The sequence below is a fragment of the Oryctolagus cuniculus genome, chromosome 20, assembly GCF_964237555.1.
Source record: "Oryctolagus cuniculus chromosome 20, mOryCun1.1, whole genome shotgun sequence".
Lineage (NCBI taxonomy): Eukaryota > Metazoa > Chordata > Mammalia > Lagomorpha > Leporidae > Oryctolagus > Oryctolagus cuniculus.
The window spans coordinates 35,140,524-35,160,946 of record NC_091451.1 but is presented as its reverse complement, the minus strand read 5'-3'; the positions used below and the strand labels follow the sequence as shown (position 1 = coordinate 35,160,946).

The 20,423-nt window shown below is 46.8% G+C and overlaps 1 protein-coding gene across 16 annotated transcripts in view; it reads left to right on the top strand.

Moving 5' to 3' along the window:
* The window catches only part of FOXN3 (forkhead box N3), a 462,718-nt gene that overhangs the window by 140,062 nt on the left and 302,233 nt on the right, over positions 1-20,423 (top strand). For all 16 annotated transcript variants that reach the window (XM_070065521.1, XM_070065510.1, XM_070065508.1 and 13 more), the window contains one exon: positions 2,025-2,121. The gene's annotated coding sequence lies outside the window, so the exon portion shown is untranslated. The remainder of the gene's footprint in view (positions 1-2,024; positions 2,122-20,423) is intronic.

Sequence of the window (20,423 nt, the reverse complement as noted above, 5' to 3'; positions counted from 1 at the left end):
GATTATTTTCTGAAGGTAAAACCAAGATAGCCTTAGGAGCTTTTTAGGTATGGCAGCACTTTGTGCCTTTGCAGCATGGCCCGAGGCTACGGTGACATCCAGATTCTTGTGCCTACTTGAACATTTTCTTTTGTGTTCTTCCTCCTGGGCAAACCTTCGGCTGTTAATCCCTGAAGCCGCTGTGCTTCTCTCTGCAAAAAGAAGTGCAGGAAAAAAAAAAAAAAGGCTGAAAAGTAAACTGAAGGTAGAAATCTTTCAGTGAGTTTAATCACACATTGATTTGTAAGCATAAGCCACAGGTGCATGCTGGGTGGTCTTCACCCAGCAAAGAGGAGCCGCAGGCCGGCTTGGGCGCGTCCGCAGGTGGAAGTGACCTTGTCTCACCCAGGTCACCTTCACTCTCGGGCATCAGCCAGACCTGGTTACTCCGCGTCCTCAGTAGCTCTCACGCTGTCCACCTCCTGCTCTTGCTTCAGCTGTTGCTGTCCCTGTCCATCCAAATCTGGTCCCAGCCTCAAGGCTCATTATTGCAATCGTTGTCTATGACATCTTCCCTCACCACCATCCCCACGCGGACCAGAAACAGAGGTCTCCATGGGGTGCGACACAGGTTGAGGTACAGCCTGCGGTGCCGGCCGGCATCCCATACGGGCTCAGGTTTGAGTCCTGGCTGCTCCACTTCCGATTCAGCTTCCTTCTAATGCACCTGGGAAAAGCAGTGCGAGGTGGTGCGTGTCCCTGGGTCCCTGCAGCCACGTGGGAGACCGGGAAGAAGCTCCTGGCTCCTGGCTTTGGATCAGCTTAGCTTTGGCTGTTGCAGCCATCTGGGGAGTGAACCAGTGGATGGAAGACCTCTCTCTTTCTCTCTCTCTCTTTCTCTCTCCCCCATCCCTGTGATTCTGACTTTCAAATAAATAAAATCTTAGAAAAGAAAAGAAAGGTCTCCTCAGAAACCATCCCCCCACTAGAAGAAATCACAGCCTGTATTTGAGCTGCCTGAACATTGCTTTATCTCATAACAGATGATCCATTTCTCCAGGGCCCTCCTCGCCTTCCCTCTGGATTCTCCCCCGCTCCCCAATCCCCAGCTTAATGCTTTCTCCTTAGAAAGAGTTTCACCATAAAGTAGGGTCAGAGTTTGTTTTACAACAACGGGATAAATGTCTTTGTACAGATAGATGATGATTTCAGGTGTTTACAACTCACATGGAGAGCTTGTTAAAACATAGGTTTCTGGGCCCAACCCCCAGATAAGTTGTCGGTAGATCTTGGGTCATGACCAAAAATCTGCATTTTCAATAATCTTTCAGGTGGTGTTAATGCTGCTAGTCCAGGGATCACAGTTAGAGAACTGCTAATCTCATGAACGTATTTCCTGATGTTCTCACATACAACTCATAGGCTAATACCATTCTTTTCATAGGGAGTTCATTGCTTTATCATCGTTTAGACCTAGGCTACAAAGATCTTCCATCAGAAATTATCATGCACACTGTCTCGTGTATCAAGTTTCCTATTTTGAAAGAGTGCAGCCCATTTAGTGAGCCAGTACCCAGGAGTAGAGCCAGAGTAATTTCATTTTACAACAATAGAAAACAGCTACTGACTGTACAGCCTGTGTGCTGGGTCCGGTCTGTGGGGTGGACGCTGACCTTGAACGCAAGTTGGTGCTCTGATGTTTTCCTTTAGATAGACAGGTGGTTCAGTAGCAGCTGTAGCAAAGTAAACTGATCTCACAGATGTCTCAATGGCAGTGGTGGCAAAATAAAACAACCCCACCATGTCTGTGGCATGGATTTTCTAATTTCTGGGTCCTCATGGGTCCCATGCGGCAGTGTCAACAGCGCTTTATCTGAAAAGACTCAGTCCTTCAAAAACTATCCAAGAAATCAAGAGGTGCTGTTGCAATTGACTTTTGCATTCAAGTGCATGGTTTCCTAGAGTCGGGCCAGAGGTGACATCCGCCGTAGCTGCAGGCCCCGTCTTCCTCTGCTCTAACCCTTTCTTCTGCTCCTCTCCTCCAGCCTCTCGGAGCGCCCTCTAGTGATCATGCCGGCCCCTGTGTCCTTTCTGTGACGGGAGCAATGCGGACCTCGGTTTCCTGGACCCATTGCGACTCAGGTAATCACAAGCATCATCCCTCGAAGCCACCACATTGTAAACAAACTAGGAAAGCTGTATTTAAATGCAGATGCAAAATTGACTGTTTCTCCATCCGATGGTATCCTCCCTTCCTCCCTCCAGTTTCTCAGTGATCAATGTATGCAACTGGTCTGATGGACAGTGCGGGCAATGCAGTTCAGGCATTAAGATGTTTGAAAACATTTCATTGCATCTTTATTTAAAATTCTGGCATGTGTCGCAGACTCGCAAAGCAACTGGAACACGGCTAGGAATTTTCATGTAGAAGCTAGCTTCGGCCATAGTGCCTCTAAATGATCTCTCCCCGAAGACCACGCTGTACTTGGATTAATCTTTCAAATGCTGTTCCTTTAAGTCGAGCTCCATAAGTATTATTGAGTGCCTGTTCTGTGTGGTCGGGCAGATGGGGATAAAACAGTGGACGACCGGTTCCCACCTTCAGGAAGCTCATGATTTAGCCAAGGTTAATCTCATTTAGGAGGGAGTGGCAGGTGGTGGGGCTGGGTTGTGTACTCAAAGTAAACCTCTGGATTCAGGGAATTGAGAGACTTTGAGGATTAGGATTGAAATAATTAGGGAAGAATTCACAGGCCAGGACCTCTGCACATGATTTGCATGGACAGAAGGAGGAGGGGTGTCATGGCGTCTTGATGGGAAGTGGGGAATGAACCTGTGGTGGACCTGGGTGGTGAGGGCCTGGCTCTCTGGAGGGCCCTCATCTGTGCCAACCAGAGCAGACCCCCTTCGGGGCCTGGGTCCCTTAAGGATCCTGCTGAAGAGCCACCTGGGAAAATTGCACCTGACCTGCTACAAGGGGACCTTGGCTGACAGCATGCTTCCAATGACAGTGGTCACTGGTACCCTAGCCCTGGCTTGGCTGCGGCCATCGTGGTCCCTTCCTCTTCTCTGGGCTGGTCCACACCCTACCTCTGCCTGTCTGCCTGCTCTTTTATTCTTCTCTTACACACCTGCCCTACGCGGCTCCAAGCCCTACCTGGCATGCGTGGCTGGACACAGCCCCAGGCTGAATCAAGACTTTGTGTGAGTTCAGTGCCTGGTGATTCACAAGGTTCAATTCTGGGCTTAGAAGCAAAGCTGAAGGGCAGGAAACATAAGCCAAGAACATGAGTTTGCAATTGATGCCCAGAGCATCTCAAGAGAGTTCTGAAAGGCAGAAGTCAGAGCTGGTCTCAAGGCCAAGGTTGAGGCAGGCCACAGTCAGGAATGGGGCACCAAGTGCCCGACGCATTTAGGATGGAACAGGAAATCCCACAGACACCCAGTGCTTGTCCTGAGCTGCTTCTCCTTGAGCTGGATGAAGCACTGGCACCTGTGGCTGTCCTGCATCTTGACTTGCTGCTCCGAGTTGCCAGTGAGGCTCCTGTTCTTCCTGTCGGGCCAAGCGCTGGCTGTGCTGTACCTGTCTGGGCTAGCCCAGTACTCAGGAGCTGGGTGAGGCACTTGCTGGAATCATGGCCCTGGATCCCTTGCCACCAGGAAGTAAAGAATTAGCATCACAGCACTGGTGTTCTCCTCCTACTCCAGCGATTGCCTAGGAAAGGACGGCCTCCCTCGTTGAAGCTTAGGCTGGGGGTCAGTAGACTACCCTGGGCCCATGGGTCAAGTTTGGCCCATAGCAGACATGCTAAGAAGGCACTTTATGTGTTTAAATGGTTGGGAAAGATTAAACCGTGTTTAAATTTTTGTGCCCCCTAGGAATTATGTGGAACTGAAATTTCTGTCAGTAAAGTTTTATTGGAGTATAGCTGTGTTCATCCATTTTGGAGTTGCCATTCCTAGCTTTTGTGCATGACAGTGATAGGTACAACTGAAACCATAAAGCGTTTATGGTCTGGCCTTCTACAGAAGAAGTTTGCCAACCCCTGGCCCAGGCACTTTCACAAAGATTTGTGGAAATGTGGAATTAACAAGTGTTTATTTTGGCACAAAAATGTTTCAAATCCATATGTAGTTTTTTTTTATAATATGCATTTCTCATGAAATTTTTGAAGATACCTTATATGCATGGCATCCCTTATATGCATGACATCTCAAAAATTTGAAAAATTTTATTTATTTTTATTTAGTTGAAAGCCAGAAAGAGAGAGAGAGAGATCTTCCATCTGATGGTTCGTTCCCCACAAGACTGCAGCAGCCAAGCAAGGCTGGCTAGGCCTAAGCTAAGAACCAGGAACTCTGGGTGACAAGGACCCCAGTACTTGAGCCATCACCTACTGGCTCCCAGAATCTGCATTAACAAGCAGCTAGAACTGGAAATGGAGTCAGGACTTGAGCCCAGGCACTCCATTATGGGAAACAGGTGTCCCAAGTGGTGCTTTAAATGCTTTGTCAAATGTCTGCCCCTGAAAAAATTTTGCAGCAAAATAAACTTAATCTTGAATTAAATTGCATTTTCTTCAAATTTTTGAAATACCTTCATATGACAGGAGTGTTTGCAGAATGTGAAGAGTGAACCTTTTGCCTACCTACTAAGAAAATAGGATTGAAGGATGAGTAGAGTTAAAATGGGAAAAGGAAGAAGGGAGGAATTTTCTAGCTTGAAACAGTGAATTGATCACACCTTCGCTGGATTTTTCCATTCATCGGATTCTCTTTCAATTAAATTTAGACACAGCATTTAGGTCTTTTCATTCCAGGAACTCACATACTAGAGTTGTCTTTACAATGAGGCTTCTAGGCTTCCGCGATTAACCGAAGTGTGGAATAAATCAGGGCCAAAGTAAAACAAACCTGGTGTTTTGGAGATTTTTACCTGACATTGGGTTTGCATTATTTTATTTGAAACAAAATAAATATTTTGTTTGAAATCAAGTAAGCATTGAAGACTTCCCATGAGTAAGCTGTAGCATTAAATCTTGGCAATGCTTTTTCCTAATCTGGTAGGATTTTATGATACTGGTGCATGAAAACCATGGTAAGGGTCAGAGATGTGGGTTCTAACCTTACTAACGGGCTGAGTCCGGCAAGCTATGATCTACCGTAAAAAGTACACCGCAAATCTCAGGGGCTTTACTACAGTAGAAGTCTCTCTCTCAGTCACTGAGAATTGGAGTCAGCCAGTATGTCTTTTCTGCATCCAGTGTACCGGGAACCTGCATCTCTTCCATGTTAGGATAGTGACATCTCAAAATGTAGCTTCCTGGTTGCTGCAACATGTGAACAGACAGACTGAGAATTCACACTCATTAATTTTTTTTTTTTTTACTTCTTCATTTGAGAGGTAGACAGAGACAGAGAGACAGAGATCTCCTATCCACTGTTCACTCCCCAGGTACCTGCAATAGCAAGCCCTAGGTCAGGTTGCAGTCAGGAGCCTGGAACTCAGTCTTGATCTCCTGTGTGGGTGGTGGGGTCCCACAACTTGAGTCATTACCTGCTGTCCCCCAAGGTGCACATGAGCCGGAAGCTGGAATCAGGAACAGAGCCAGGACTTGAACCCAGGCATTCCTAAGTGCAGTGTGGGCATCCCAAGCAGAATCTCAACCACTGGGCCAAATGCCTGCCCCCTCCCCCACTCTTAAATGCTTTAAACCTATAAGCAACTGTGGGGAGCAACTCGGACTATACTGTTACTGGAATTAAGACTTATTCTATGCATCTGCTCTCCCACAATATGGCGCTGAGAAGGGAGAAACAGCTTCTACACAGCTGCCTCCAGTTCAACCAATAAACTGTAGGACCTGCTCCTAATTGGAGGAGAGCAGCGTACTCGGCGTGTGGGTAGCAGAGTTGGGATTGGCGGAAGAGGACTATAAAGGAGGAGAGAGACAACATGCACCAGGAACATCTAAGGGGAACATCTATCTGAAGGAACACCTGTGCAGCCCCCGAGAGAGCCGGCCGGCGGTGTGCCGCTCCCCTGCGGAAGTGGGGAATGTGGCAGGGGGAACCGCCCTTCCACGGAGGTGGAAGGGACAGTAGCCAACCCGGGAAGAACCAGCAGCAAACCCGGGGAGGGCCGAGCAGACAAAAGAACAGCGCAGGGTTCTGTGTCGTTCCTCCATGAAGAGGGGGAGCGACATAATGGTGCCGTGACTTGGATATGAAGCCTAGGCAGGGTTTAGTGTCGTTCCTCCACGAAGACGGGGAGCGACAAGCAACTGAAGCCACTTCCACATCCACAGTCCATTGGCTGGAACTTGTCACGTGACCCTGGCTTGCAGTCACGCCCATGCACATCCTGGCTTGGAGAATACCTGATAGGATCCCTTAAGCTGGACCCCTGGTCATCCATTACTGTTAGCTGCTGTGCCTTGAGCCTTTTCCAAGGTCAAACACTGTCCTAAGCTTTATGTTGCGTGGCTTCCTTAAGTCCCCAAAAACTTGTGAGGTTGGTGGCTGTCGTCTTATTTCTAGATGAGGTAACAGATACAGAAAACTTCGACATGTTACAGTCACACATGAGCGAGCAGCTTGGATTTAAACCCAGGTTTGTCTGAAATTTTGTTTTTAAGATTATTTATTTGAAAGGCAGAGTTAGAGAGAGGGAGAAGCAGAGGCAGAGAGAGAGAGGTCTTCCATCTACTGGTTCACTCCCCAAGTGGCCACAACAGCTAGAGCTGGGCTGATCCAAAGCCAGGAGCCAGGAGCTTATTTCAGGTCTCCCACGTGGGTGCAGGGGCCCAAACACTTGGTCCATCTTCTGCTGCTTTCCCAGGCACATTAGCAGGGAGCTGGATGGGAAGCAGAGCAGCCGGGTCTCTAATTGGTGCCCACATGGGATGGCGGCACTGCAGGAAGTGGCTTTACCCACTACGCCACAGCGCCGGCCTCCAGGTCTGTCTGATTCTGCCCCTCAGCACCCCAAGGGCTGCCTTGCCCACCCTTTACAAAGATGGTGCTTTGGGCACAGAGCACTTGGCCTCGCTGCCAGTGGCCTGGAAATCTGCTCTTGGTGCAGGCGCATCATTGTAGAAAGTCACTTAGGCCTTGATGACCAAGGAGAAAACAAGGTGAGGAGGGCAGATGGGACTCTCCCAGGGCTGGCTGGGTGAGTCCCCACGCACTCCCTTCCCCTCTCTCCCCTCCCTGCCCTGGCGTTGACAAGGGCGCTGCATTTTACAGAGACTATTTTGAAATCTAGGGTGGAGTCGAGCTCTCGCCAGTGAGGACTTGCCATGTGCTGCACCGGGATCCAAACAGGCACAACGGCTATGGAAAACTCAGTTCCAGGAGTCTATTTACACATTTCTGTATTTAAAAAAAAAATAATAAAGCCCAGCCACCACCAAAGACCGGTTTGCTTGCAGGATTCTTTGAAACAAAGAGCTGTCTACTCATGTGGCTATGTTGTAATGTCCTTGGTTCCCAGCCTCCCTAATCAGCGTTCAAAACCAAACTCATGGAATCAAAGGGAGCAGCCACTGAAAAAATGAACCCAACACGGCAGAGGCATCCATTGCATGGCCTGCTTCAAGAAACCCCCCAGAAAATTATACATGTGGTTTCTAAATGTACAAAGAAAGCCCAAAGAATTCCATTATGAAAGAAAAATTAGATGGAAATTTCTAATCCTGTCTCATAAACAATATAGGAATAACTTTAAAATATTCTACTTTAAGCATGCATTTAATTTGTGCTCTGGGAACCAAATAATGTTGCCAAGATAAAACATTCTAATAATGATTTATGTAAATTTATTTGTACAAAGTAATGGTGTAGTTGCCTATGGCAAATTGCTTGGAATATGAAATGACATTTATGAGGTCTTTTTTTCCCTCTGAATGAATACAATGGAGAAAATGAGAGACTCCAGGAAAGAAAAGAGAAATCCATGTTAAAAATGGAGTGTGATGCCTGAAGAGGCAGACAGCTGGACAGGTTGTGGGGCGCACACAGCCAACAGACTCAATTCAGTGTTACTTCCCATGGTGTTCTCTTTATGTAAGTCATTTTTAACGACAAGAGAGTCTTAGAAGATTCTAGAACCTTATAGGCCAGTGATCCTAACCTGCTCAGACACCATAGCTCTTTCAGGATAGCCAATGACAAATCCCTTGTTTTTACCACATCCTGGTAGATTACCTCCAAATAGGATGCAAGAAAGTCAAGTGTAATTAAAATTGGGCCAGTAATCTAGGTTCCTAGGTACTTAATGCCAAGTAAAGTTATGCTCCAGTCATAAATGGGGCTTGAAAGTTAAAAAACCAGAAACAATGTCCCAGGGTGTGACCTTGTGGCACAGCAAAGGTGGGTCACTGCTTGCCACGCTGGCATCCTCTAGCGCTGGTTCAAGTCCCGGCTGCTCCACTTCCATTCCAGCTTCATGGCAATTCTCCTGAGAAGGTAGCAGACGGTGGCGCAAGTGCTTGGGCCCCTGTCTCTCATGTGGAGGACCTGGATGGAGTTTCTAGCTTTGGCCTGGCCTAGCCTTGGCTATTGTGGCCATCTGGGGAGTGAACCAGTGGTCGGAAGAAATCTCTCTCCCTCTTTCCACTCTCCCCACTTTACCAACACTCTACCTTTCAGATAAATACATCTTTTTGGAAAAACTGTCTTGGGGCCGGTGCTGTGGTGTAGCGAGTTAAGCTGCCGCCTGAGATGCTGACAATCCCACGTGGGTGCCGGTTTGAGTCCTGGCTGCTCCACTTCTGATCCAGCTCCCTGCTAATGTGCCTGGGAAAGCAGTGGAAGATGGCCCAAGTGCTTGGGTTCCTACATCCATGTGGAAGGCCTGGATGAAGTTCCCGTCTCCTGACTTCCATCTGGCCCAGCCCTGGCCATTGCAGCCATTTAGGGAATGAGCCAGCAGATGGGAGATGTGTGCTTGCTCTCTCTCGTTCTCTCTCTCTCTCCCTCTCTCTCCTCTGCTTCTCCTTCTCTGTAACTCTGCCTTTCAAATAAATAAAGAAATCTTTAAAAAGAAAAAAAATTTTGCAAGGAATGAATCATAAATCTACAGCGAGTTCTCCTACTGGCTGCCCGGTTAACACCTTTGATAATGGCTCTGGGTGTTTCCCGGAAATCTTTGGGTAAATGGAAATCCCCACTTATGTAACAGAGTTTCTGGGTCTATGCCTTGGCCTTGTAAATTGCCAGCATCGTTGATAATTGTGTAAGCTGTACCATTTTGGAAATATATGATGTTAACATCTTGGAAGGCATTTAATGTTTTTCACTGAGTATCTTTACTGTCTCGCTTGGTCGTCACAATTATTTCTAGGAGGGAACTAAGAATTTGTATTTTATATATAGGGAAACCGAGGGCCACAGAGATCACTGAGTAGCTTCCATACCAAGGGTTACCCTGGCATCATTATCACCTCAATGAGGGTACTTCAAAAAGTTCATGGAATGGAATTAGGGGTAAGTTTATTTTGCTGCAAAAGTTTAAAAAAAAAAAATCTCTGCTTAGTGTTTTCATAGCATATCTTACTCATGAACCTTTTAAAAAGAGAGAGCGAGCTCTTATCTACTGGTTCACACCCCGGTTGCCCACAACAGGCAGGAGCTGGGAACTCAATCCAGGTCTCCCAGGAGGGTGGCAGGGACCCAAGCACTTGAACCAGCGCTGCTTCCTCCCAGGGTCTGCCTTGGCAGGAATTTGGAGCCAGGAATCAGCCTCACGCGCTCAGTTGGGGGATGCAGGTCTCTTAACTGCGGCACCACTCACCTGGCCCCCTGCTTATGAGCTTTCCTGAGACCGCTCTGTGCATGGATTTCAAACTATATTTGCACCAAAGTAAACTTTTTAAATTCTGCTTTTCCATGAACTTTTTCAAGTCCCCTTGTCACAGATGAGAGGGATCTGTGATTCTGAAGAGTTTGCTTTATTTAAGACAAGTTCAGAGTTCAGGCGCAGTGAAAAGCCATTTGGGAATGGCACTCACTATCCTGAGAGAGGAGGGAGTTTGTCTAACGGAGCGAATGGCTTTGCAGTAGGGTCCTTGGCCACAGCACGGCCAAGCCCTGAGAGCCCCTGAGAGAGAAGACAGGAAGGCAGAACCAGACTTGAAAACTGGACTAAGGCAGCGCAGGACTCAAGGAAAGAGGGTGGCCTGGTTTTCAGCAGCGCAGGTTAAAGTGTGTGTTCCCTAAGAGCTGTTGCTCTGGGCAGGCTGGTTTTAGGGAAGGAACTCAGGGTCTCCTAGGCCAGGCAGTGATGCCAAGGGAGACCATCAATCATAAGTTGAGGCCCCGCCTTCCCCTCCCTCATGGAATGACTCCGAGTGGGATTTTGGAATCATGGGTCCCTAAAAAATGATGGAAGATGTTTGAGCTTCCATTTCAACCTCTGTATAATGGAAATAATGACATTTACTTTCTAGGGATGGTATGAGAATTAAACAAAATAATCTTTTTTCTTTTAAGATTTATTTATTTGAGAGACAGAGTTACAGATAGAGAGGGACAGCAGAGAGAGAGGTCTTCCATCTGCTGGTTCACTCCCCAGATGGCCACAATGGCTGAAGCTGCACGAATCTGAAGCCAGGAGTCAGGAGCTTCTTCTGGGTCTCCCATATGGGTACAGGAGCCCGAGCACTTGGGTCATCTTCCACTGCGTTCTCAAGCCATCAGTAGGCACCTGGATTGGAGGTGGAGCAGCCAGGACTTGAACTGACTCCATATAGGATACCAACGCCGCAGGCGTTGGCTGAACCTACTATGCCACAGCACTGGTCCATAAAATAATTCTCATAAAATACTAGTAATGTGCTTGGCAGATAAGAAATGCTCATTCAATGATAGCTCTGAAAATTATTATAGATATTCCTACCTGAGAATGTGTAGTCCTAACGTATTTGAGAGTAAAATACATCTTTTATTTAAATGATGATTAATTTAGAAGTTGTGAAACAAAAGATCACAACATGAATATGAGCATTCACTCACTGTTCATAAAACAAACAGCTCTTGGTGTGGGAGACCCTCGTAAGCTGTCTGCAAGGGACAAAGACGTCAGATACCGAGTTTCACAGGACAAGGGAGCTTGGTGACTTAAGTCTGTCTCAGGGTTTTTTTCATCCCATTGCTTTCTTCAATATTATCACAATCGCCCTACAAAATACACTGGATGTCTGTTTACACACGGCAAACACGCATTGTGCAGGGCCTCCCGCACGCGTGGTCTTTGTCTTCCAAGAATTCAGGAATTGAGCCAGTGTCAGCCTGCACTTGTGGGTGCAAGCCCGACTTCTGGCCCGGCTCTGGCCCAGGAGAATGGGTGGACGGTTCGGGTCTGGGGCTCTGGCTGCTGCTCCCGCCTGCAGAAGTCACATCGTTTGCAGGTGGCTTGGCTGCGCTAGCTCAGGCCTCCAGGCTGAAAGCTGCCACTCCCCCTTTGGTAGATTTCGCCTCCACTAGAAACTGCTTTGTGATCAAGGCTTGAGATGATGAATCCTGTGTGGAACGTGTTGATATATTTTTTAGAAGGTTCCATAACACCTCAGGAAAGATGTTTCGCAGAAATTCTCTGCGGGAAGAGGAGGGAATGTACACCATCGTCACGTGAAAGGGGGAATAAGTCCGAATTCTCGGGTTGGGAATCCAGGCGTGGCTCCTGACCCAGGGGAACCTCTTGGTAGAGGCAGAGGGAGTTCCCCAGTGCCTGCTGGAGCCCACGATCCAGCAGGAGACAGACACGAAAGAAACATGCACACAGAAGCACTCAAAGATGAACTTCTCCCTAGTCGAAGGCAAAAGGGAGAAAATAAGCTCAAGATAAGGAGTTCACTGTCTTGGCAAAATGAAAAGTGGGCAGCCCTGAAATTATTTTTGGAATGTTGCTGTTGTGTGAAATCAGGATCTGGGACCCCTGGGGCGGGGAGGGTCTCCTGCCCCCTTCCCCTCGATGCTACTCACACCGCTTTCTCTCCTCCTCGCTGTCTCCTACTACTGTTTACTGGAGGCTAAAGCCTCTGGTTTATCCTACTTATTAAAAAGAAGATTAGCCAGCATTAGAGACATACCAGCAATTAAGACTTCCTTCCTGATGGAAGGAGGGGGGACAGGCATTTGAAAAAAAGAGTGGACAGCTGTCCTAGCGCTCTGGGTTCAGAACACACAGCCACACATCTACCTCCTGCTGGGAATCTGCTGGATCAGCCCTGCAAAGGCAGAGGGTGAGCTGTGATGCCTCACGGCCACAGCACTGCAGTGTTGTACTGACGGGCCTGCATCCCATACTGACCTCTTACCCTGTAGTGTGTATATTTTAGCGTCCACACTGACGGTGCTCTCATTCTGGTGTGTGCATGTGAACTCCCAAAATGTTTATTTGAGCATGAACCTGGGATTGAGTCGTTTGGGCCAAACTGATCACTGTGATGGAAGCTCCTTGCTCCGGGCATGGCGGAATGACCATAGTACAAGGGAGAGCCTTGGTGTGGGATAGAGTAGAGCCAGGCTCAAGAGAGCAGTTGAAAGTCAGGGCAGGACTTCATCCTGGGAATCTGGAAAGGGAGAGCTGTGTGCAAGTCAACGCCTATTGCAAGAGAATGGCATTCAAGTGGTCCTAGTTAATGTGACACCTTTGTCATGCAGGAGGGGGCAGGCTGTAGGAAAGGGTTTAATGCCTTAAAGAAACCCAGATGCATGGCCTCCAGACAGATGGACTTGGGGCAAACACTCAGAGCCTAAAACGATGTGTGCGTGCGTGTGCTTGTGAGAAGAACACCTGTGATAGCAAGGAGTCTAAGTCTGTTCTTCAACATTGCATTATTCCTGCTGGAAGTAGAGGATCCTTAATTACCTGCTTTGGGCACTTCTCCCCCTGAATATCGGAGGATCTCACTACCTTACCATGAGACATAGCTTACCAGGTGAACAAAAAGAGGCAGGAAATTGGTCCCAGCAGCTGCTGGAAGGTTCGAATTACTCACCACTTAGTGTGTGATAGATTTTTCCTGTGATTAGTGTGATCTGATGAATGGACACATTCTCTCCTGGATCAGTTTTGGATAAATCAGATGAGAATCAGATAATACCAAGTTCTGCCTGAGGATTGTGTGGTTCTAGAATAAATAAGGAAACGGCTTGCTGACTGCTTTTTTACAGAGTGATGGGTGGCAGGGTCATAGGTGGTTATATGCTGGGTAGCTACTTTTAAATAGCAATGGCTTGGCTGGTGCTGCGGCTCACTAGGCAAATCCTCCGCCTGCGGTGCCGGCACCCCAGGTTCTAGTCCATGTCAGGGCACCGGACTCTGTCCTGGTTGTTCCTCTTCCAGGCCAGCTCTCTGCTGTGGCCCGGGAGTGCGGTGGAGGATGGCCCAAGTGCTTGGGCCCTGCACCTGCATGGGAGACCAGGAGAAGCACCTGCCTCCTGGCTTTGGATCAGCGAGGTGCGCCGGCCGCAGCGCGCAGGCCAAGCGGCCATTGCGGGGTGAACCAACGGAAAAGGAAGACCTTTCTCTCTCTCTCTCTCACTGTCCACTCTGCCTGTCCAAAAAAAAAAAAAAAGCAATGGCTTGTCCTTATTAATTTGATAATGGCCTGTGGTTATAACTGTATTCCTCACATGAATGTAACTGAAGCATTGTACTTAGTTATGATAATCTTTTGGTATATGTATATTAATGCAACTCACATGTGTATGTATAATGTGTGTCTTTGTACATCTACATGTGTGAATAAATAATTATGTCATTTGATTCTGGGGCACATTATAGGATTCTTTTTTTTTTTAAGATTTATTTATTTGTTTGAAAGTCAGAGTTACACAGAGAGAGGAGAGGCAGAGAGAGAGAGACAGAGGTCTTCCATCCAATTGTTCACTCCCCAGTTGGCCACAATGGCCAGAGCTGGGCCAATCCGAAGCCAGGAGCCAGGAGCCAGGAGCTTCTTCCGGGTCTCCCATGTGGGTGTAGGGGCCCAAGGACTTGGGCCATCTTTTACTGCTTTCCCAGGCCAGAGTAGAGAGCTGGATTGGAAGTAGAGCAGCCAGGTCTCGAACCGGCGCCCATATTGGATGCCGGTGCTTCAGGCCAGGGAGTTAACCCACTGTGCCAGAACTCCAGCCCCTCATTGTTTTCTTAGGATGTAGAAATACCTAAATTACCACACTATTTTGCCTCCACTTTTATATAATTCAGTCTCCACTTCTTTCTGAGCTCTTCTACCTGATATACAAAAGTAGCCTCTGTATATCTGTGTGCTTAACTGAACAAAAATGTCAACAAGCTGTTGTTTATTTTATTAAATAGCTTGAGCAGAGATGTTTGGTCTGATTGCGGGAAATTGTTAGCTTATCACCGAACTGCCCTGATGATTCTTACTATTCAATTTGCGTTACTTATTATAATAATCATTACTGCATAAAAGAGGATGACGCTTTTATTTGTACAATTCTTTCATTAATAATTTAATTGACTATTATATCCAAGTGGTTCTGCCACACAGACACCAAGATCCTTAGAGATTGGCCCTGGGCACCTTAGCAAATCAAAATGTAGGTGTACATTGTAAGGCTCGGGGAAGGATGGTTTGGTAGCCAGGTTCTTGGCCTTTGACATCCAATTGGTTGATTATACCTGTCCCCTTGATTTTTTCCCAAACATGTTATTGATTCACTAGTAGTGACTCTGGCCTGGTTATTTCAACAATGTAAGAAACTAGATGATGGTATAGTTATTTTGGTCACTAAAATGGCTAGATTGATATTGATTTATAAATAAAAAAGTAATAATGGTTACAACAATAAATCTGACCCAAAATGATTGAATCCATGGGTTCATGTAAACAGCATGTGTGTCTGTGGAGCCCATTTTATAGAAATGATGATTTTTTTTGTCAGTCACAGTTTAATCGACTCTCCTAGACTGCACAGCAACAGTGTAAGATATATCTTTTTTTATGTATTTTGCTACAGAAAAACTTAGTGTGTGGATTTTTTTTAACTGTAGGAGACTATGATAAGTTTTATCCCAAATTCTTGTTTTATATCTTAAATGAAATGAATTAAAAATACCTTTAGAGAGGGCTGGCGCTGTGGTGTAGTGGGTAAAACCACTGCCTGCCTGCAGTGCATCCCATATGGGACCGGTTCTAGTCCCGGCTGCTCCACTTCTGATCCAGCTCTCTGCTATGGCCTGAGAATTCAGTGGAGGATGGCCCAAGTGCTTGGGTCTCTGCACCCACTTGGGAGACCTGGAGGAAGCTCCTGGCTGTGGATCCGTTGCAGCCATTTGAGGAGTGAACCAGTGGATGGAAAACCTCTCTCTCTGCCTCTCTCTAACTCTGGCTTTCAAATAAAAAAAAAAAAAAGAAAAGAAAAGAAAAAATACCTTTGGAGACATGAAATGAGAAATGATGGGGTTAAACCCAACTCTGGTGGGTGTCAAACCATAGTGATGATCAACAGGCTGCATTTCAAAACTCTGGGTTCAAAGGGAAAATGCGATGAACAAAAGAATCGAATTTGGCCAGCCCAGCCCAACTTAATACGGAGAAACTCTGCCTCCTCAGAAAGTGGGGTTTGTGAGAATGATTGCCTTCCCCACTGGTGGAGGAGGCGTTTGGAGCAGGTCCCACCACCTGGCCTTTGGCCCTGGGAACGCGTGTTTACTGTGCTCAGGAAAGGCAATTGGTGAGCCACCCTCATTAGGGGTGATGGGGACTAATTTGACAGAGCTGGTTTATAATTTATCTCTTGGCAACAAGTTGGGATTCTCATAATTAAAACCAGTGTTGAGGCAAGTGTTGTGGCTCAGTTGTTAATTCCTCACTTAGGATACTCACATCCCACATCAGAATGCCTGGGATTGAATCCTGCCTCTGCTTCCTATCCAGCTGCTTACTGATGTGCATTCTGGAAGGCAGCAGATGATGGCTCAAGAAGTTGGGTCCCTGCCACCCACGTGGAAAACCCAGGTGGTGCTCCTGGCCCCTGGCTTCAGCCTGTCCCAGCCCTGGCTGTTGCAGGCACTTGGGGGAGTAAACCAGCAGGTGGAAGATTTCTCTCTCTGCCTCCTTCAAAATAAATAAATAAATAAATAAAGCCATAACTGTATCTGTAATGAACAGTTATTAGTGCTGCACACTCTATGGGCACATGGTCTACTTTAATACAGTTGAGCTCTTTATAACCACTTAACCAATTTGGAGTAAGAAAGTCACTTCCTGGTGACCACGTGATATGTGTGTGTGTGTCACTCAGGATTGACTGATAATGGAATAACAGGCAGCCCCGGAGCTCAGTGGCATAAAATAACAAAGCTGTATTTCTCGCTCACTCTGACTATTGAAGATTGACCGGCGACTCCGCCCCGTGTCATCTTTGCCCTCGTTCCTCGATAGAGGCAGATGGAACACTTCCCATCACTGTGGCTGAGGAAAAGGACAAGGTGGTGAAGCATGTGTTGGTTCTTAAGGTTGTGCAGTAGTGACACCTGTCACTCCCACTCACAGTTTATTGGCCAGATCTAATCACACCTAACTGCAGGTAGGTGGGGAAACATAATGGGTGCTTGAAGGAGAGAGAGCAGAAATATTCCTCACTAGCCTTCTGATGTCTGTAAAATACGCCTGCGATATTGTAGACAGAGCTCTGGAAGCCAGCTCAACTGAAGCGAGTAAGTAGAATTTAGACAATTCTTCACATCCTTCTGAGGGAAGTGGACTAGTTCCTGAAATAGGATTACTTCATTTCTTCAAATCCATCTTTTCAGGGCACTGAACTACACGATGGCTCAGCCATCTAACCCATCGCCATGTCCGACTCATGCTGACGGTCAGCCACTGAAACAGGTGTGCGGTATCCATGTAATGTAGGCTCAGCATCACAGGGGCACTCCCCCAACCTGAGGGCTGCTTCTAAGCTCTTCCTAGACCAAAATTCTGGAAGGGACACAGTTCCTTGTTTCCCTTGTGAGTCTTCACTGTGGACTGTTCCAGTGTCTCCAGTCATATTTTATATTTCATCTTCCTACATAGGCATTGCACATTTTTTTTTTTTTTCTACAAGGCCAAACCCCTCAGTTGGTTTGGGCACCAGGTCTCTGCTTTCAGACCTGGGAGAGGAGGTGTGCCTCACTTCAGAGGGTCCCGGAAACTTCTGTTTTGCTCACCCTGGTCCTCGCTGTTCATTTACTGGTCTCTACCAGGCACTTGCTGAATGTCTCCTTCTGGAATGAACACTGGGTCTGGGCTTGGATTGTTGGCACAAGTTCCATCAGGGCCTTATTTATACTCTTCAAGGCCCCAAAAGGAATTTATGTCCACATAAGAAAGCCTCACGTTGCCAGCAAGTTCCAGTGACGTGGAATATAGCCAGGAGTCGAGTGGGAACAAAAATATCTCAGAGGAGAGAGCAGTTATCTACAAATCCACGCACTAAACTTTATATCTTTGCTGATTTTGTTTTAAAATTAATTTAGTTTTATTTTATTTAAAAGGCAGAGAAAGAGAGAGAGAGAGAGAGAGAGAGAGAGAGAGATCTTCCATCTGCTGTTTCATTTCCCAAGTATCCTGGGAAGCAGACCTGGGCCAGGCCTAAACTAGGAGTCCAGAGCTTAATCTGGGTTTCCCACATGGTTGCCAGGGACCCAAGTACTTGAACCATCACTGCTGCCTCCGAAGGTGTGCATTAGCAGGAAGATGGAACTGGAAGCAGAGCTGGGACTAGAACCCAGCAGTCCAACATGGGATGCAGATGTGTGAAACACTGCGCCCAGTGTTCTTGATGCGAGAACACTCCTAATGAACTTGGATTTCTGATCTTGTTCTGTAGATGGAAAAAAACAGAGGCGCCAAGAGGTTAAATAACTGGCCAAAAATCTCAAAGCTCTGAGTGGCAGAACAGGTTCTCACAATTCCAGACTTGATAAGATAATCAGTGTTTATGAGGGTGGTGGTGAGATAAGGGAAAAGGTTGAGCTGTATTTAATGCTGTCTCATTTTTAGAAAGTAGTAGAGAAATATGTAATAATTGCAGGAGGATTCCCTTCAAAATAGCCAGTTTTGTGTTTTAATTCTAATGTGCGATGTCTGTCAGCCGGTGGAAGAATTCCACTGAAGAGCCGCCGTTGGCTCCCCAAGTCTATCAAGCAAATGAGGAGCTGTTGAAAATCTAGGTGAGTCGATGTATCAGCAGACACCTGTGAAATCCATTTTGGCACAATCAAGATGAAGCCATGACTGTTAGGTCCTGCCGATCAGCCAGGTTCTGTGGTGCTTGGGTGGGAGGTGCATGGCTTCAGGGATCTCTCCCAGCAGGGGCAGGCCCCGGATGGCTGATCTAGGAAGGAATGTCCCATATGGAGCAATACCTAGCAGCTCACTGACACCCACCAAGACCCTCCCTGTGGGTGTGCTTCCTGGCTTCCCAAGCACAGTCAGGCGCACACTCTCCCGTGCTCAGAACAGTGCTGTGTGCAGGGCTGTGCTCCGCCTTCATCTGCAACCAGCGAGGCTCACAGGGGTTCACCCAAGGCCACAGGGCCAGTGAGCAGCGGAGCCAGGGCTAAGCCGCTTGCGGAGACCACGTTGTCCCTCACCTCCCAGGTAGCTCCTGCTCCATCCAGGCCTGGGGGAAGGCACCCCGAGGGTAATTGAAGCAGATTCTCTCCCTACTCCAAGCAGTCTCCCCCCTACCACCACCCCAGTTAAAAAAGTCTGGTCCACAGTGAAGGCGGAGGAGGAATGGGAAGACCTCCTCACAACATGAGCCCAGAGATAACATGAACAAGAGGAAAGACGCCCTTGAACCTCAGGCTGTTTGGAGACAGGGCTTTCTTTATCTGCTTGCTGCAATCAGCAGGTTCCAGCAGGAGAAGCCCCTAGGCCTACATCCTGGGTGAGGATGTGCCCGGAGATTGCGGTCCCGAGGGAGGCCCTCACCCTCACCCAGCCTGTGCAGAGCCGCAAGGCCTACGCAGCTGGGGTGCACCCTGGAGAAAGGAGAGGGGATTGGCTGATGTTTGCCCAATCTCCTGCTGGTGCTGTGGGCCTGAGCATCTTCAGATGGTGGTCCCAGAAGGGACACTTGACCCAGCCTTGTTGGTGCTACCAACTAGTGTGCTTGGCTGACCCCTGGGTCTCAGTGTTTCTCAACTGTGAATTAAAGAGCTCTCAACCTCACTCATAAAGAGATTCAAATGAAAACATGGTGTACCATCTGTGGCTTGTCAGATCGACAAATGTTAAAAAATTTGAGAATCTCCAGTTTTGGGGAAGAGGTAAGACACAGGACCCGCACTCAGTCTTGGAGTCAGGGTACAATGGCAGAGCATCCTGGGAAGGCATTCAGCAATGTCCATCACACGTACGGTGCCAGGCCCAGCAGGTTCACCCTTCAGAATATACCCGATGATTTTCTTGCAAAAGTATAAAAAGCTGGAGACTAAGGGTATCTTAATATTGCTTGTGATAGCAAAACTGTATCCAGCCTCTGTATCTATCACTGGGCAATTGGTTCAATACACGAAGGGTGTATCTTGGTGCACTAGGCAGCATTTATTTTATTTTTTAAACAAAGTTTAAAAATAGTATATTTGCAGCAAAACTGATACAGGCATTTCTTTGTTTTTGGTTTTGTTTTTATATTTCTTTAAATTTGTTAATTTATATAAATGGGACAAATTTCACATATCTCATACATATAGTTTTAAGTACATAATGACACTTCCCACCCAATCCTCCCTCCCTCCCTCACTCTCACCCTTCCTCCTGCTTCCTTTCTTATTTTTCTTTTAATTTTGGCAATAGTATACTTTTTTGTTTGAGAACAGGTTTTATTATTAATCGAAGAAGCACCTTGTTCTTGATTTTAAAAATATTTTAGCTCACACATATGAAGGAGAACATACGGAGTATGTCCAGTTTATTTCATTCAGTATGATGTCCTCTAGTTGCAGCCATTTTGATGTAAGTGATAACATTTCATTCTCTGTTAAGCTGAATAATATTGTATTGGGTGTATATGTCACATTTTCCTTACCCATTCATCTCATGATGGACATCTTGGTTGATTCCATATTTTGGCTGTTGTGAACAGTGCTGCTCCAAACATGGTGGTGCAGGGATCTCTTTGACTGTATAGGCATATGACTCTGCTAGGCATATACCCAGTAGTGGGATTGCTGGATCATACTGTAAGTTTGTTTCTAGTTTTTAAAGAAATCGTCACCCTGTATTCCACAATGGCTGCATTTACATTCCCACCAACAATGCATAAGAGTTCCCCTTTCTCCACATCCTTGCCAGCAATTGTTGTTATTTGTCTTTTGGATAATAGCTATGTTGACAAGGGTGAGGTCATATATCACTGTAGTTTTGATTTGCATTTCCCTGATGGCTAGTGATGTTGAGCGTTTTTTCATATAT